A 6,575-nucleotide genomic window follows, 5' to 3' on the forward strand; every position below is an offset into this window, starting at 1 on the left:
GCGCGGGCCCCGCGGGGGATGCTCGCCACCTGCCAATTGCCACCTGCCAACTGCCTGCGGTCGCCATCTCTCGCTTCTGAAGTCCGCGCAGTTCGCCGCCGCTGTGGGCCCGTCTCAGATTTTTTTTCTTCTAACCTGGCGCAACTTGAGCGTGTCCGGTTCACCGCCCTGTGGGCACTTCATTAAGGCAAACAGGAAGATTCCCGGAGGGAAACTGTGAATGCTTCTGATTTAGCAATGCTGTGAATAAAAGAAAGATTTTATAACCTTGACTTCACTTTTTAACCAAGTTGTTTATTCCAAAGAGTATGGAACTTGGGGTTTTCTTTGTGGGGGAGGGCGGGGCAGGCAGAGATGCAACTCATTCTGTTTGGCATCTAATTCATATTTTTAATTTTCTTTTCCAGCACCTTATAAATTGCAAAATGTGTATTTGCATTTGGGGTGGTTTTTTTATTTTTATATATATATATAAATTTGAGCTTTGCTTCTTTCTTGCTTTGACAAATGAAAGAAATATGATTCCTTTTTCTCTAAGTTTTATTTAACTTTGCTTTTGGACTTTTGGTGTAGTTGTTTTTTTGAGAAACAGCTGCAGCTTTGGGTCATTTTCAACTACTGTATTCCCACAAGGAATCCCTAGATATTTATGTATCTTGATGTTTAGACACTTACTTAATGTGTTGATACTTTTTTATTATTTAAATGTGCTTATATTAAGAAAGATATCAAGTACTACATTTTTTGTTTTTGATAGTAGCCAGAGTTAATTGTATCACATTGAAGAAGGTTGGAAAAAAAAAAAAGGATGGGTAATGTGATCACTTGGTTATCTAAATATTGTTTACATTAAACTCCCTTTAATGTTAATCAAATGAGTTGGTAGCTAATGCAGCCATGTTTTTATTAGGCTTTTTAGATACTGAGGATCACTCCAAAGATCTGAAGTATGGAATTTTCTGCTAAGCTCAACAAAGGGTCTCATACCTGACTCCCTCCCTTCAAATCTGGTTCCAGAGGGTTGGGGTAGATGCCAATGATTGCACCTCTGGAGAGGATTTATTTTCTGCCTAGGGGGTTTGCTCACTCCATGGCCTCTTAATAATGTTAGACATGCTTTGTAACAGAATGAGTCCAAAGTAAGCTGTGTGGAGGAATGGTATCCACATGGAAACCAAATGAATGAATTTAGGGGTTCCTTAATTGCTCCATTCTGGGGTAGGAAGGAGTCATCTGAACCCAGAGTTCAGATGTTTGTTTAGCTCCAAGGAGATATTCCTCTTTGATACTATACCTGTTGGTTGATGCAGAAGAAAGCTTGTGGCTGTCCCCCAAGGCTGGGAGTGGAAGGGACCAGACGCCTTTGACAGCCGAGGTGTCCAGGTCAGTTTTCATAGGGTGGGCCCAGAAGCAGGCCAGAACAAGCCCAGTTCCCTCCACCTGCCTCAGTGAAGTCGTGTGGGGAGGGTGCCATCCCACCTGTGCAGGACCCATCCCATGCTGCTCCTTCCCCACCCAGCTTTGTGTTGCTCTCACCAGGCCAAGACCCTACCCTGTAGGGTGTGTGCACTTTGGCGGTGCATCAGCGTGACAGGAAAAGATTCATGTCATTGCCCATGGCTACAATTCAAACATATCCAATGTCACTGTAAATTTTATGGCACTATTTTTATTGGAGGATTTGGTCACAAGGCAGTTATTGTACAACTCATAAATACTGCTGATTTTAACATATGTATGCTCAAAATGATCTGGTGGTTATTTAATGTACCTCTTAAATTAGTTGAAATGATTTCAGGTCAACTCTGAAGAGTATTTGAAAGCAGGACTTCAGAACAGTGTTTGATTTTTTATTTTATAAATTTAAGGATTCAAATTAGAAAGATCTTTGGCTGCAGGCAGCAAAACAGCTGGTCTTATTTAAAACAACTTGTTTTTGAGTTTTCTTATATATATATATATGTATGTATTGATTATTTGTTTTACACAGATGCAGTAGCACTTTGGTAAGAATTAAAGAGTAAAGCAGTTTGTGTTGTCAGATAGTTCTTATCTAGAAAAGAGCTAAAGCAGATCTTAGAGAAACTCAGAATATTCTATTTATTTTCATTTTAGACATAATTCTCCCTCCATAAATCATTTTCATGTTTTATTCTGTGTACATTTTTTTGCAGCAAAATTACCCTTAAATGTCAGTAGATTTCAATTATTTTTATATCTGAAAAGGACCATTAGCCCATTCACTCCAAATTGAACTTGTGTTCTTTTCAGCACATTGCCTTATCTGACCTGACAAAATGTTGATTAAAAAATGAAGGAAAAGTATATTTTTCAGTTTAGTTCTGGTACCTGAAGATATTACAACTCAAAATCGATGTAATGCCCTATTTGGGAAATCATATAAATCTCTCACATTGAATCTTCACTTTCAAAGCCATGTGTGAGGAGAGCTTGTCACTTTCTTGTAGACCCATGGGTTTGGCCATTCAGAGATTCACAGACCATTACCAGCATATATAGTACTTAATCTCTCCAGAAAGAAAAACTTAAAGCATTCCCCCCATCCCCGCCCCCTGAGGAATTCCATTCTACTGCCTTCAGGTAAATTAAGGTGGTCCTTTCATCAAGTAGACCCTTAAGCCAATAAAGTAATAACGATGTATCTGGAAGCATTGGTCCAGAAGAAGAAAGATTAAATAAGCCATCTCTACTGCTTGTAAATGCCCTTATTTATAAGTTCAACATTGACACATACTTCTGTTCTTTTTGTTTTTCTAACTCTCTAAAAATACTTATATTTTTCTTCCTCTCTGCCCCCACTAAACATCTCCGTCTTTCTCCTTGTACCTCCTCTGTTCTCCAACTTTATATAGGGAAACAGCACGCACACCCATCCTGACACCAAACAGGACTGGAGGAGCTGCACTTTCCCTCCCTTTACATAAAAGAGCGTAGTGTAGTGAGTCAGCCTTTCTCCTGCGTATGGGTTTCTTCCAGCAGAACAGAGACCTTGCCAACATTTTGGATCTACTTGCTGTCCGAGTGCAGCAATAGAAGCCTTCCTGGGCAAATTACAATCAGTGAGTTAAGAGACAGACTTTCTGCTGCCTAGGGTTTCTGTGCAGATAAACAGAAATGCTCTGATTAGAAAGGAAATGAATGGTTTCACTCAAATGTCCTGCAATTTAGGATTGCCGATTTCTCTCTTGAAATACCTGTTTCCTTGGGACATTCCGTCCTGGTAATTTTTGTTTTTTGATGTTTTTTGTTTTCTGGGGGATGACATGTTTGGAGTCTTTTATACATGAAAACTCGGTTTAACAATGATATCAGAAAATATTTTTCACGTCTGAACAAAATGCTTTTTTTGTTTACCTGCAGTATACAATCTTTTGGGATTTTTTTTTCTTTTTTTTGTCTATTTCTTTCTTTGGGGTTTTCCCCTCCCTTTAGCCAGATCAGTATTGACGCTGATCATTTGGCTTTTTTTTTTTTCCCCTTCCAGAAGAGTTGCATCAACAAAGTTACTTGTATTTATGTATGTAAATAGATTTTAAGCTTTCATTATAAAATATTGTTAATACCTGTAATAATTTTTTTCCAATTTTTTGTGTGTGTTTCTAAGAACATTTTCTTATGTTTGCTAAATACTGTAGACAAAAAAAAAATGCTTCTTTCTTTATTTTAGACTTAAAAACGAGCTACTTTTTATTCACTTTTGTAAAGAGCTAATAGCATGGTTCCAATTTTTTTTAAGAATTTCATTTTCTGTTATGGGTAAATGAATGTGCAAAAAAAAAAAACTTGGTTATTTGTGATATTCTGGATGTATAAAAATCAATGGAAAAAAAAAATAAACTTCCAAATTGAAGTGACAGTATATAACACATGTGTTGAAAACGTCATAATGAGAAATGGTTACTACCTGCCTAGGCCCCACCTTGTGTCTATTTGTGTAGCAGTTTCTGGATCCATTCACAAAGCATCCTGGAAATTGTGTGGTTTCTTTCTTCCTGGTACTGACCCATGAACACTTTCTGCAAGGGAACTGTCAATCTTGAATTTTAAACGAGATGCGTTATGAGTGAACACCCCAGAAGCCCTTCTCCAAGGTGTTTCTAGGTAGTGCAGGAAAACAGACACCCCATCATGTGTGGTCCACTCACTGCACGAAATCTGAGTGGCTGTCTCCTCTGCCAGGAGCATCCCCTTGCCCAGACTGTGCAGGGCAGCCAGACTGCCATTGCCTAGGAAGCAATGGAACCTTACTTTCTTTGCACCCCAGTTTATTGTGTAAATCCAATATTATAATTGGCAAATGGCAAATAAACCATTTGGCAAGTATGCATACCATATCACATTGGTTTCGTCTTTCTCTGAGAAGCAGAGCGGGGAAGTGAAGGCTCCTTGCAAGTCTGGAAGCCAAGGTCTGTACCTCCTCCCATAGCATCCTACTCCTGAAAACACCATGGCCTTGGTACAGCCCAGGCTCCCAGGGTTGCTACTTTGGGTACAAAGGAACAAGGAAGCAGGCAGAAATGCCTGTTCTAAAAAAGAAAAAAGATACAAGATAAAAGGGTATATGTTCAACCTGAGGCCAGGCACACTTGCATGCCTGCGTGCTAAGTCACATAAGTCATGTCCCACTGTATGCAACCCTGTGGACTGTAGCCCACCAGGCTCCTCTGTCCATGGCATTCTCCAGGCGGGAATAGTGGAGTGGGTTGCCATGCCCTCCTCCAGGGGATCTTCCCAACCCATAGGTCGAACCCATGTCTCATGTCTCCAGCACTGGCAGGCAGGTTCTTTACCACCATCTGGGAAGCTTCCCAGGTACCCTTGCTGCTGCTGCTGCTGCTGCTGCTGCTAAGTTGCTTCAGTCGTGTCTGACTCTGTGCGACCCCATAGACGGCAGCCCATCAGGCTCCCCTGTCCCTGGGATTCTCCAGGCAAGAATACTGGAGTGGGTTGCCATTTCCTTCTCCAATGCATGAAAGTGAAAAGTGAAAGTGAAGTCGCTCAGTCGTGTCCGACTCTTAGTGACCCCATGGTGCAGCCCACCAGGCTCCTCTGTCCATGGGATTGTCCAGGCAAGAGTACTGGAGTGGGGTGCCATCGCCTTCTCCGCCAGGTACCCTTACCTGTCTCCTTTTCTGTAAATTACACAAGTCAGCCTGGATGACTGTGATGAGGAGTTGCTTCTAAGGATTCCACTTACCACCACCCCTGCGCAAAAAGGCATATAAGGATTTCAGTCTCTAGACTGTTCTCCAAGGCGACCCCTGGCCAAGAATTGGGCCAAAGGTCCCTTGCAGTTCTCATCACTGCCACCTCACCATCTTAAGTGAACTGCAAGATGGCCACAAAGAATGTCAGGAACCAAAGCTGCTGCTGCTAAGTCACTTCAGTCGTGCTGACACTGTGGGACCCCATAGACGGCAGCCCACCAGGCTCCTCTGTCCCTGGGATTCTCTAGGCAAGAATACTGGAGTGGGTTGCCATTGCCTTCTCCGAGGAACCAAAGCAAGTGGGATCAAAAGAAATGACAGGTGTAGGAGGTAAATGGCTAATGAATAGAGGCAGGAAATTGGTGAAAGAATCAGATCGTGTACATTCAGAAAGGGAGCCTAGAAAGTAGAGCCACCGGGATCACGTACTCGGGAGTCAGACTGCCTGGGTTTGAGTTCCAGTTCTTTCTCACACAGAACAAGTTAACATGGCCTAGTTTTCCTCACCTGTAAGATAGAGTTAATACTGCTTAAAGTTATGTAATTTAAATAAGTTAGTATGTATCAGACACTTTCAAGAGTGGTTGGCACGTAGTACATGTTCAATAAAAGTTAAATACACAAAGTGACGTCACACAGTATTAAACACGTGCAAACGTGCTAAGTCGCTTCAGCCGTGTCTGACTTGCAACCCTGTGGACTGTAGTCTACCAGGCTCCTCTATCCATGGTGTTCTGCAGGCAAGAATACTGGACTGGGTTGCCTTTCCCTTCTCCATTATTAAACATGTAAACCATATCAAATGAAAGGTTTAAATACTTTCTACTCTGCCCAATCCATGCCTTGCTATTACTATTCACTGTTTTGTGTTCACTATTCCAGACTTTTTTTATATCAATAATATATACCACATAGTTAATCTATACCTATGCAGAAAGGCAGATGATTAATATCATCTGATATTATGATATTATCATCTGATATTATCATCTGATATGATATGCATATCACCGCACAGATTTTTCACTTTGGTATACAACATGCATCCTTCTACATCAACCCACTTAGATCTATGTCATTCTTTGTAAAAACTGAACTGCATAACATTTCATGGTTTTACTCAATTTACCCCTTTCTTTATTAACGGACATTTAGGTTGCTCCCACCGTCTTGCTATGAGAATAGTTCCCTGTAGTTCAGTTGCTCAGTTGTGTCCGACTCTCTGCAACCCCATGAATTGCAGCACGCCAGGCCTCCTCGTCCATCATCAATTCCCAGAGTTCACTCAGACTCACGTCCATCGAGTCAGTGATGCCATCCAGCCATCTCATCCTTTGCCATCCCCTT

This window comes from Bison bison, unplaced genomic scaffold, assembly GCF_000754665.1.
Source record: "Bison bison bison isolate TAMUID 2011002044 unplaced genomic scaffold, Bison_UMD1.0 scf7180017864037, whole genome shotgun sequence".
Taxonomy (NCBI): Eukaryota; Metazoa; Chordata; class Mammalia; order Artiodactyla; family Bovidae; genus Bison; species Bison bison.